Genomic DNA, 11,625 nt, shown 5'->3' with positions numbered 1-11,625 from the left:
ACCAGTACCAATCTTGAGGTCGAAATTCTTTAGCTGTACACAAGGATTAGAAGAGCCTGTGCAATCCTTCATTTTACGGCTGCGCGAATTGTATTGTAGATTGCAACGTCAAGACGCTGATAATGCCCCCTCCGGAAGTGCTTTGCGGGACCAACTGCTGCTCGGACTCCGTGATGGCCCTCTAGCCCAAGCCTTGAAAGTCTACGCTCGCCGCAACCCTGACATGGAATTCGCTGACTTGCGCCTTGAAGCTTTGCAGCTGGACTCGGAATATGGCCATACACAACCAGAGGTAACATGCTCAGTTATCAATAAACAATATGGCTCTCCTAGACCCCCACCCGATGCTGACTGGAAGGACCAATTAAAACGTGAGATCATGGACGATGTGAAAGCGCAGATGAAAGGTATTACACAAGACATCGTTGCAGAGCTCAAACCACTGCTGCAGCAAGGATCACCCCGACCCAGTTCTCCGAATCCGACATGGAACCGGCAGTACACACCCAGACCAAACAACGATCGGGACGAGCAAGGTAGACCCATCTGCCATCGCTGTATGAAAGCCGGCCACATAGCCCGGTATTGTAGAGGTACTGCTACACCTGAACCGGCTTTAAACTAGCCACCCCTGCTGCTGAGGTCCGAGTAGCAGGGCTCGTTAACCCACCATCACCAACAAGGGCCTCTGAAACATTCGTCGGCCAATGCCCTACTGTACAACTAGTCATTGAGGGAGTTGAATTAAGTGGACTGTTAGACACTGGGTCTCAGGTTACATTGATGGCAGAGAGTGTGTTTAATAAGCATTTCACACAAGCTAAGCTTGGGAAGGCCCCTACCTTGTTCCGACTAAGGGCTGCTAATGGATTAGAAATACCTTACATCGGTTATACCGTACTAGACCTAGAGGTTGAGGGTATTGAAGTTCCGGGACGAGGAGTGGTAATTGTTGAGGATGAGAAGTGCACACACCCTTTCATTATTGGTATGAATGTCATCATGGCTTGTTGGGATAACCTGTTTAAATGTTCTAGAGGGTCTGCGCTTCCACGAGCCTTTAAAGAACAGAAGGCCTGGAGGGATGCGTTCGCCACCTGCCGCTATGTCCAGGTTGCCCCTGCTGAGGATGGTCTAGTAGGATATGTCAGACTAGCGTCCAAACGTAATCTCACAGTCCCTCCACAGAGTGAGTTGTTGTTGTGGGGTCGTACAAAAAGGGGTCCGCGTGGGTCAGACTACTGTGCCCTTTTAGAAGCTATGCCAGATGCGTGCAGTAGTGACGTGGGTGTTGCGAAGGCCCTGGTTGAAGTGAGGAAAGGTAGGGTCCCTGTGCGTGTTTGTAATCCCCATCCGTATAGTGTTTCCATAGGCCGCTTTCAAAAATTAGGTCGCCTCTACTGCATTGATGACTCTGACGTGCATGGCTCTAATGATCTAACCCTGTCTCTGGAAGAGGATGGTGTTGTGCAAGTGGCCCTGGTAGATGCTGCAGTTTCTGCCACGAGTTCGGAACCACCGACGGAGGTGAGCATGTTTGGGGATAGACCGGATTTGTCTGAACAACAGCGGGGAGAGCTATGCGCCCTTCTGCAGAAATGGGAGAAGGTGTTTGCCCAGCATGAGGAAGATTTTGGCCGGACTAACCTGGTGCAGCACAGGATCCCTACAGGAGACGCTGCCCCCACACGAGAGAGGTACCGTCCAATACCACCCATGTTGTACAAAGAGATTAAGACCCTCATATCTAGCATGCTTGACAAAGGAGTGATTAAGGAGAGTTGTAGTCCCTGGGCTGCCCCTATAGTCCTGGTGCGCAAAAAGGACGGTAGTTGGCGCTTTTGCGTGGACTATAGGAAACTAAATGCTGTAACCCATAAAGACGCCTTTCCTTTACCTCGCATTGAAGAGACACTAACCAGCTTAAGCCAGTCCGAGTGGTTTTCGACCCTGGACCTAGCCAGTGGCTACTGGCAGGTCGAAATGCATCCAGACGACCAAGAAAAAACTGCATTTACCACCCCACTTGGCCTGTACGAATTTGAACGCATGCCGTTCGGACTTTGTAATGCGCCGGCGACGTTTCAGCGGCTAATGCAGCAGTGTTTGAATGGACAGATAGCAGAGTCACTATTAGTGTATTTAGATGACATCATTATCTACTCTGCTAACTTTGCTTCCCATCTTCAGCATCTCGACCAGGTGTTTGAGCGGTTGTGGCGCCACGGCCTGAAGCTGCGTCCAGACAAGTGTAGGCTTCTCCAACGGGAGGTAACGTTCCTGGGGCATGTGGTGGATCAACACGGTGTGAAGCCTGACCCAGGGAAGGTTCAAGCGGTCCTGGATTGGCCTGTCCCAACAACCATTAAGCAGGTTAGAGCGTTCCTCGGTCTAGCTGGGTACTACAGACGTTTTGTAGCAGGGTTTGCGAAGGTGGCGCGTCCTCTGAATAGACTGTTGACTGGCATCCCTGCTGATAAGCGGTCACAATCTAAGAAAGTCTTATGGACCCCGGAGTGCCAATCCTCGTTTGATGCTCTGAAAACGGCTCTTACCCAAGCACCTGTCCTTGCATACGCCCACTATGACAAGCCCTTTGTTGTGTATACGGACGCTAGTAATCAAGGGCTCGGCGCTGTACTATCACAGGTTCAGGATGGTCATGAACGTGTGATAGCGTATGCCAGTAGAAGCCTACATCCGACCGAACAAAATGATGCGAACTATAGCTCCTTCAAACTCGAATTGTTGGCCCTTAAATGGGCTGTGACTGAAAAATTTAAAGATTTTCTTACAGGAGCAGAGTTCACAATCTACACTGACAATAATCCTCTGGCCCATCTGCAAACGGCGCACCTTGGAGCAGTAGAGCAACGCTGGGTGGCACAGCTTGCCTCGTTCAACTACACTGTGAAATACCGCTCAGGTAAAAGTAACGCCAATGCTGACTCACTGTCCAGATTCCCTGTCCCTGTAAGACAGGTCACGGGGCTACCTACAATGGCTGCCGTCGAGGTGGTGCCCGAGGATGGGTGGAAGGAGGCCCAACACGCTGACCCGGACATCCGGCCTGTCAAGGAGTACGTTTTGAGGAGGAGCTTCCCAAAGCGCCCGGACCGCCTGGCCCTCCCCGTAAAGGCCCAAAAGCTGCTTCAACAATGGAAAAGGTTGTTGGTGAGGGATGATGTACTGTACCGGAGCTTCGTTGATAAACTGACCCATGAGGAACACCATCAGGTTGTATGTCCGAGTTCCAGGTGTGAAGAGGTCTGGAGAAGGACTCATGAGGCTGGGGCTCATTCTGGCGCCGACAAGACCTTGGCCCGGATCCGACAACAGTTCTATTGGCCGGGCATGGAGGGGGAGGTACGCGCGTTGCACGAAAAATGCGTCATGTGTAGCCTGCAGAAAAGCCGCGTTGAGCCTAGAGCCCCACTCCACCCAATTGCCGCTACCTACCCGCTTGAGATTATTGGGTTGGACTTTTTAACTTTAGGCCGACCCACTGATACCTACCAGAACATTCTTGTTGCTACCGACCTGTTCACCCGTTTTGCGTGGGCTATACCCACCACTGACCAGTCCGCACAAACGACAGTAAAAATGCTTTGGAAGCATATAATACAGCAGTTTGGCTGTCCTGCGCGCTTTCATTCCGATCGTGGTCCAAATTTCGAGTCTGCCTTAATGAAACAACTCTGCGACTTGTACGACATAGCTAAAAGCAGAACAACATCTTACCATCCCGCCGGTAATGGTAGCGTCGAACGGTTCAACCAAACTTTGTTAAACATGCTCCGTTCTTTGGAAGAGGAGAAGCAACGCTGTTGGCAAAACTACTTGCCTGAGTTGATCCACGCCTACAATAACACGGTGCACAGTGCCACCGGTTATGCACCCTCATTTTTGATGTTCGGTAGGCACCTTCGACTGCCTGTAGACGTAGGCTTAGGTATGGGCTCCCAGCAGCTTCAGTTCGATCCAGCCGGATGGGTGAAAGACCACCATAACAAACTCACCTTTGCTTACAACATTGCGCGTCAAAAAGCAGCTGATTCGGCCTCCCAACACAAACAGCAGTTTGACAAAAGAGCTAAAGCCTTGCCTCTGGCACCTGGGGAACGTGTGTGGCTGCGAAATAGACGCAGGGAGGGGAGGGGTAAGCTTGGTACTTGGTGGGACCCCAAACCTTTTGTAATCTTGGACTCTGTGGGGGATACTGGAGTTGTGTATAGAGTGCGTCCTGAGAAAGGTGGCCGTGAACAGACTGTACACCGGAATGCTCTTAAAGTATGCACGGCACCTCCGCTTGAACCTGAGCCACCTCAATCAGAACTATCCCCTCAAGCTCAAGGGCCTGAGCTGCCCATGTTTTATGGATTTCCACCAGTAGCGCCTGAGCCACCGTTGATGGACAATGTGCCCCGCCGTTCTGTACGTGCGAACCTTGGACAACCGCCGACACGTTATAGAGACTAGTTGTGTGTTGCAGGGACTGGCAACTATAAGGTGTGGGGGGATGTAACCTGGTGCCTGGGACATGGCCTTGTTTTTACGTTTGCTGTGTTTTTGTTGCTGCACCTTTAAATGCATGTTTTTAGTTTTGCGCACCTGGCCTGTCGCCACGGCAACCTTGTCCCGGGTGGAATAGTTGTCCAATCCGCTGCGCCCGCAATTAACGCACCTGTGCCACGGCGCTCCAGGGAGGATAAAAGGAGTGTTTGGGGCCACACAACGAGAGTCAAAAGACGGGGCGAGCATCGGAGGGAGAGAGCACCAACACCAGCACCAGCACGAGCAGCAGCGCGAGCACGGCAACATCCCGTGACCAAGCCGGGTTGAGCACCACGACGCTGATCACACGCAACGGCAGGGGGAACCCTGCCTTGCCCGTGAGTAGAATACATATTCCGTAGTGGTGCTCGTTGTGGGCCTTCGGTCCCGGGTTTGGGGGGTGTTTGTGCGTGGGCTTCGCGCTGTCCTCTGCGTGTCCCGACAGGTGCAGGCGCACGGGAAACGGCTGGATCTGGGGGATCAGGCTGGCGGACCGGGGAGTGTCGTGCTATCTCCTACACGCAGCGGCAGAGGAAACTCTGCCCGGCGTGTGAGTATCCTACCCTGCAGCGGCCTTTTAATTCAAGATCGCCTCTGGCGTTGGCGTCGAGCCTGTCTGCTGTGTGCTGGCCCCTTTTTTTGTGTTGTGGTCCAGGGAGGTGTCCGTCTCGGAGTGGTGTGGCGCCTGTCGAGAAGAGGCGCGCGGCTATAACGCACGATCTGAAGACTCAGCGGCAGGGTGGAGAAGCCCTGCCTGGCGTGTAAGTGCCGCTACGGCCGAGTGAAGTAACCACCTTCCGAGACTCTCCGTACTGGCTGTTGTGTTCTTGTGTGCACAGGCTTCGCAGGCGGATCTGGCCTGGACGGGACGATCCCGGACTCTCCCTTTCGTTTAACTTAGTTTTTAATAGTGCTCGTGCCTTATTTTTAAACTTGACATTTTAACCTTTGTACTGCAGATTTTTATTGTCCATTTTTATTTAAATTTATTAATAAATTGTATACCTTTTTAACTGTTTGCCTCTTTTTGGTCACACCAACCGCTCTCGCCACCAATATTCTCTACCACTCGACCATTATCACCCCATTTAAGCCATAGACACAAACCCCTCCTTACATAAACATTTTAACGTGCTCTCTTTGGCCTGTATTATACAAACACATACTTGCAGTGTGGGATTAGCCTCTATTGCTTATCCCAGGACTCCAAAGGCTGTCCCAACTGTGCTCCGGTGCAGTCACCAACACACAGTGCAGTGGATAAAGACACAGGCTGCTCCCGTGGGATGAGGCCTGGGCAGGACAGGGCGGAGGTGTTTCCCTCGTTGCCCCCAGCTCTCATTCCCTCTCCTTAGATCAATAACAAGCTCCTCAGCCACAGGTGCTCCCATGAGACAGGTCTGCACTCCCTGCCTCAACTGAATGCACTGTCCACAGTGGACATGACATATTGTTCTCAGTTGTATAACACAGCTACTGTATGTCCTTGTCTGACTTCTGACGTAAATTAAACTGGATGAAAAGCACTGGGTCGTGATCAGTGCAGAGAATGAAAATAGTAAAAAAAAACATCACATGCTCTTCAAGGACAGGATACATGCTTAAACTAAGGGCCCTTCCAGGGAAAGTTCAGTGGCAAACAGTCTGAGGCACTCCGATGAGCAGTAAATTAAACTATTCTGTGTGCGGGTGTATGGTTTTCTTTCACATATTTATTAGAACATGAGCGACCTGTTCTGATGCATCTAAAATCCTCATGAAATGTCCATTTGTTTAATAATCCAATATCCTGTCAGTTTTTTTTATATACATATAAAGCATGCATCGTCGTGAAGTGTATGAGGTGTTCAAAGGTTTGCGGGAAATAAAACCTCTGCATTTAGAACAAAATTGTTCTTTTGTCCTGTGAGTCCAAGGGTTTCCCACAAATCCTTACATGCTATAAATACAGCATGAAGTATGTTTTCATGTAACCACTTGTCTTGTCAGCATTTAATGAATGTATTAAACATGAGTATGACCTTCATCTAACATCATGTCTGCTAACCTGAACAGACCTCTCTCCACAGGATGGCTTCTTATCATGCGCCTCTGCTGTGACTGCTCCACGAAAGACCACACGCTTCTGCTGCAAGCTTTCAGCAATCTGACAATGGAGGACTACTGGAAACTAACCTTGTCCCTTTTGCATCTATATTTAATGTCAATTCTATTGTTATTCTGCGATGTATTGAGCATGAAATTAGCCTTTGGCTCCATTTGGGCATGTTTACATGTATGTGTTTTATCATGTGTGTCCATAAACATGCAGTGTTCCAACTAATAAATGTATAATAGATGGATAGCTTTGAATAAATATAGATTTGCCTCTCCCTGAGTTTGAGAAGATGTGGCTATTTGCGATGGGACCACTATTTTTCGGGTCACAGCCTCCATAACTTCAGTTGTATCAATCGCGTTGGACACTTATGATTATGTGGGGTGCTCGAGGGGCCCCTCAAGCATTCCCATTGGTGTTTTGAGCGTGGGCTACTGTATCTTATGGCATGTAAAAAATCATCCCACCACAGAATAAACATGCCTCCCCTGCTGCAGTGCGTCACAGGTTTTACTGTATAAGAAACTCAGCATTGAAATTTCCTGCAATATACTGTATATAGTGCACTCTGAGTTCCTCGATCTTCTCAGATGTCTTCATACTGACTGTTTATTATTGCACATTTACACTAAGGCCATATAGACTAGAGTGCACATGCCCTGCCGACCCTGAGGTTGCTGCTTTCAGGATGAGGCTCCTCTCTTTGAATACTAATTACTGCATATTTCAAGTGAAGCAGTGGCATAACCGCGCACTGACAGCTCTCTCTGCCCGGCTGGCTAAAGGTCAAAGATCGGGGCTAATATTTTGGTTTGAACCCATAGCTATTTAATCAATGGCTTTTATTTGATGTGTCTTCTCTTATTTATTTAAGTGCCTTTTGTGATTTGTTAGTTTTCTCACTGTGTGGAACAGACAAAAGGTACAGAACAAGAAATCACGAATGTTCATGTATAGCGACGATTTGCTTTTCTTCTTCTTTTCTTCTTGTGTATGTGTGGGAAGTGAGTGTGTGAAGCTGATGTACAGTAATGATTAAAAAAAATGCATGGCCTTTTGTAGTGCTCTTACCGTAATGTCTTTGTCTACTGTTTATTCCATAACTTTGTAATACGTTTCACTTCATTTTATTGATTTATTTGTGTTTCTGGTTTGCTTCTGGTTCTTTGACTTGTTTTTCCTGACATAATGCCCCACTGCAGCATAAACATGATACAATAGGGTTTTGAATCTAGTTTTAAAGTTTGCTGTTCAGCCAAACAATACAACCTTGACTACAGTTAAACACATGTTTGCAACACAAAACAAACTACAACAAAACAGGAAATACAACAATAAGCAATGCAGCTATAGAAAACCTCATTTCACACTTTGTTAAAGAATTCATCATAAACCTTGGCTACTTTCTGTTGTTATTTGACAAAGAGCCTTTATGAAATTTTCTTTGGATTCAGTTTAGCTATAGGCAGAAACACCAGTTTATTTGGAAGAGACTCAAATATGTACTGACAACCATGTGCTGCAATGTGGAGCGGCAGGCCTTCCATTTCAAACAGACATTTTAGTGAATTGTTGGCAACTGTATTTGTCTCTTTTTACTTTGTACTAAGTCTCTTCTGAGAGAGGTGAGACATGTGTGAAATGCTCATAAAACACAACAAAAAACCGAATGGTTTGCAACGACAGAAAAAAAACAAAAACATTTTGGATTTTCTCTGGAACAGAACGACCATCAACGTGGCAAAATCCAATTTAGGCTTGTTTAAATTGTTTGGAAAGAGGACAGACTTTTCGGGGGATAATTAGCCAATCACAAACCGTGCCTCAAAGAGTAACTAAACCACAAACAAAGCAATACCAATTGTTTCGTTTTAGTTCATTTAAAAATGTTATTCATATTTGTAAGTATGTAGGAGCAGCATGCCTCATGTTTTTCGGTCGATGCTGCGACATTATTCCAGATCAATAAAGCGTTGTTGGCAAATGTAAAAGCTATCAACTCGCTAAACTTTTATGAGAGAGAATGATTGCTCACAGTATCCGTCTTCGCTCGGTGATTAACTGGCGAGGATTAGCTTATCTGAACTTCAATACTTTTAGAAACATCTCGGCTGTCGGAAAGGGGGAGGCGTGGTGAATGTAAAAAGACTAATAATCATTAAATTGGGAGTATTCTTTTATGTGTGTTAACCTCTTAACCAAGGGCATTATCTCCAGTTTGACATTACCCAAATCTAAAAGCTCCTCGACAGGAGATGGTAGAAAGCTACAAACCTGATCTAAACTGATCTTTTTCCTTGCATTGTTACCATCACTTTTTAAAAACTTTTCTTTATCATTGCTTTTTTTGCCTATTTTTTGTCTCGTTTTTGTCGCTCTTTTTCTTCAGCTCCCTGGTCAATCACTCGGCCATTTCCCTGCTGTGCTGCGACCCTTCTCCACCCCTCCTTCACGTATTCCATATTATTACTGCAATCTTCCGCCGAGGTCTGAGCCCCAATCACGATTCACGTTCAATAAAACTTTCCTAATGCACTCTGGGCCAGATCTTGTGGTGGCGCAAGGAGGCGCACAGGCTCTTGGCAAATTATTTTCCGAGTGGCGGAGCTATATACGCCATTCGCCTCCGCCACTTGTGAAGGGGCGTCACAAGAGGAGGTGACTGCACTGATGGGAACACCGCTGACATTCATTTCCTCTTCTACATTGCGCTGCCTTGCGTTCTTTCTTAAGCCAAACTGGAGAAAATGTGGTCGGTTCAGGTTGGGGGTTAAGAGCTTAAGCATTGATTGACGGAACACTTATACAAAATGCAGTTGGCTGTACATGTGAACTGATATTGACCACACCTCAATGATGCAACACACTGACCTCTGTTTGAATCCCTGGGTGCCCTTCATCATATTCATCCGTGTTTGGGACTGGCGCGGGACTCTCCCGGTAATGGAGCCGTACGTTCCAGTCCCCGGTGATCGGATGCTCTGAAGTTTCAGTCCTCCCGCAGCACTTCCACAGCTCAGCGTGAAGCCGCCCCACTAAAAGGCTTATAATAAACTGCGCATACGTTCAAAGGTGCTCCTCTAAGGCATCACTGAGCTCGGTAAAGAGAAGGGCCACCTAAGAAAATTCCCCCCTGTGTCGGAGCAGAAAAGTACATTGTCGGCCCATTCAGCGCGCAGAGCTTCTGAAGCATTCTAACCGGATTCAAGAAGAAGAGGAGAGAGCGGTTCTCTGCCCATGCTGGCCCTTTGACAAGTTATTTTCTTCTAGAGACCAGTCCATCTGTGCTTTTATGTGCTGCTGTTATACTGTATGCCAGTGAAAGATAGAACAGTTTTAGTATCAGTATAAAATGGTACACATGGAAAATTACAAAAGAAAAAACAAACAATTTCCACATGATAAAGTGCACTTAGGGATATTCATGTAGGGTAAAATCCACTTCCAGATTAGCTACATCCAAGTTGGAAACGATTATTTGAATGTACATGTTTTGCTATGCTTTCACATACAGAAACTGGTGGGTTGCAGCAAACTGTCTGAACTTAAGACTCTGATTAGTACAATTGTAAGGTAAGCAAATGCTGCTTCATGACTTTGTGTGACTGGCTTTAAAACAGTACTACCTTACCTTACTTGCTTACCTTAATAAATCCTTTTCATAGTCCCAGTGGTGTCTCTGACCAGAAAACCACAATGGAACACTAATGGAATCACGAAGAAGAAGAAGCTAACAGGCTAACGGACAAAGCTAGCTGTGGGCTAAAGCCACTTAACAGTATTTACAGCCAAGTTTGAGAGAAAAAAATGTATCTCAATTGTGCAATTGGATGTACAATATCCCTCTGTCCCTTTGTCTTTTCGGTCAGTGTAGTGTTTACTCTCATGAACAATTAATGAGCAAAAAAATGCAACATGCTACAACACCTGCAGTGGTGCTTAGGGCTTCTATGGGCAAGAGTTACTTAGTTCTGCTTTAAGTCGTTCTCGACCTGCTCCTGCTGAAATAAGCACAAATGTTCAGTGGCCATGAGCTCAGCCATGACTCTCCACCTGCACATGTCCCTGGGCACTACTCGTAACTGCCGTTTGCTGTCGCACCTCAAAAAATAGATTAGTTCAACAGAGAAAATTCATAGAGACTATCTAGTAGGGGTGTAACGGTACGCTAAAATTGTATTCGGTTCGGTTCACGGTTTTGGAGGGCTCGGTTCGGTTAATTTTCGGTACAAATAAATAAGAACTAACAAAATTTTTCTTTTGAAAAGCTGCCAATACACAATAGAATTCTTGCATAAAATAAATAAAAGTGACCCATTTGGGTGATATTTTAAATAAATTGCACTCTTATGAGAGTTACTGTAACTCATGAGAACCATGTGGATTCAACTCAACAAAAAGGCCACAGTGAACGGCTTTTTACTCTCGTCTACTCGCCAAACTACTGTCCTGATACTCTAGACTCACCAGACACAGTAAGAAGAGGGTTTAAATGTGAGTGAGGCCCAGAGTCTGCGCAGAGAAAACATGAGAGCTGCGCCCGGGACACAGGTGACATGATGCAGCCGCGGAGGAGCCGCGGAGGAGCCGCGCATGAGGCGAAGCGAGCACTGGGAGACAGACGCCGAGCGGGACACGAGCGGAGAAGCACTCGCGCTTTGGAAGAGACAGGGGGAAGGCGGTCGGTCTCTCCTGCTCATTCACTTCAGCAGACTACTCCGTTTTGGTGTTATATGTGGCGAAGTAGGCGGAGAGTGAGTGCCCGCTGGAAGAGCCTGTCCCCGTAACAACAACGCGTTGATTAATCAGTGAAACAACACTACGTAGTTTGCGTAGTTTGCGTATAGGAAGAACCGGCTCTGAGCGCTGGTGTAACTTTTTGGCTGAAGTGCGGACGTGATGGGATATTGTAGCGAGGCTCAAGACTTTTAATCAAATACTTAAAGCCAGCGCCTGTAGTTTCTCCCGGCTAC

Source organism: Gobius niger (genome assembly GCF_951799975.1).
Source record: "Gobius niger genome assembly, chromosome: 3".
Lineage (NCBI taxonomy): Eukaryota > Metazoa > Chordata > Actinopteri > Gobiiformes > Gobiidae > Gobius > Gobius niger.
This window is presented reverse-complemented; position numbering follows the sequence as displayed.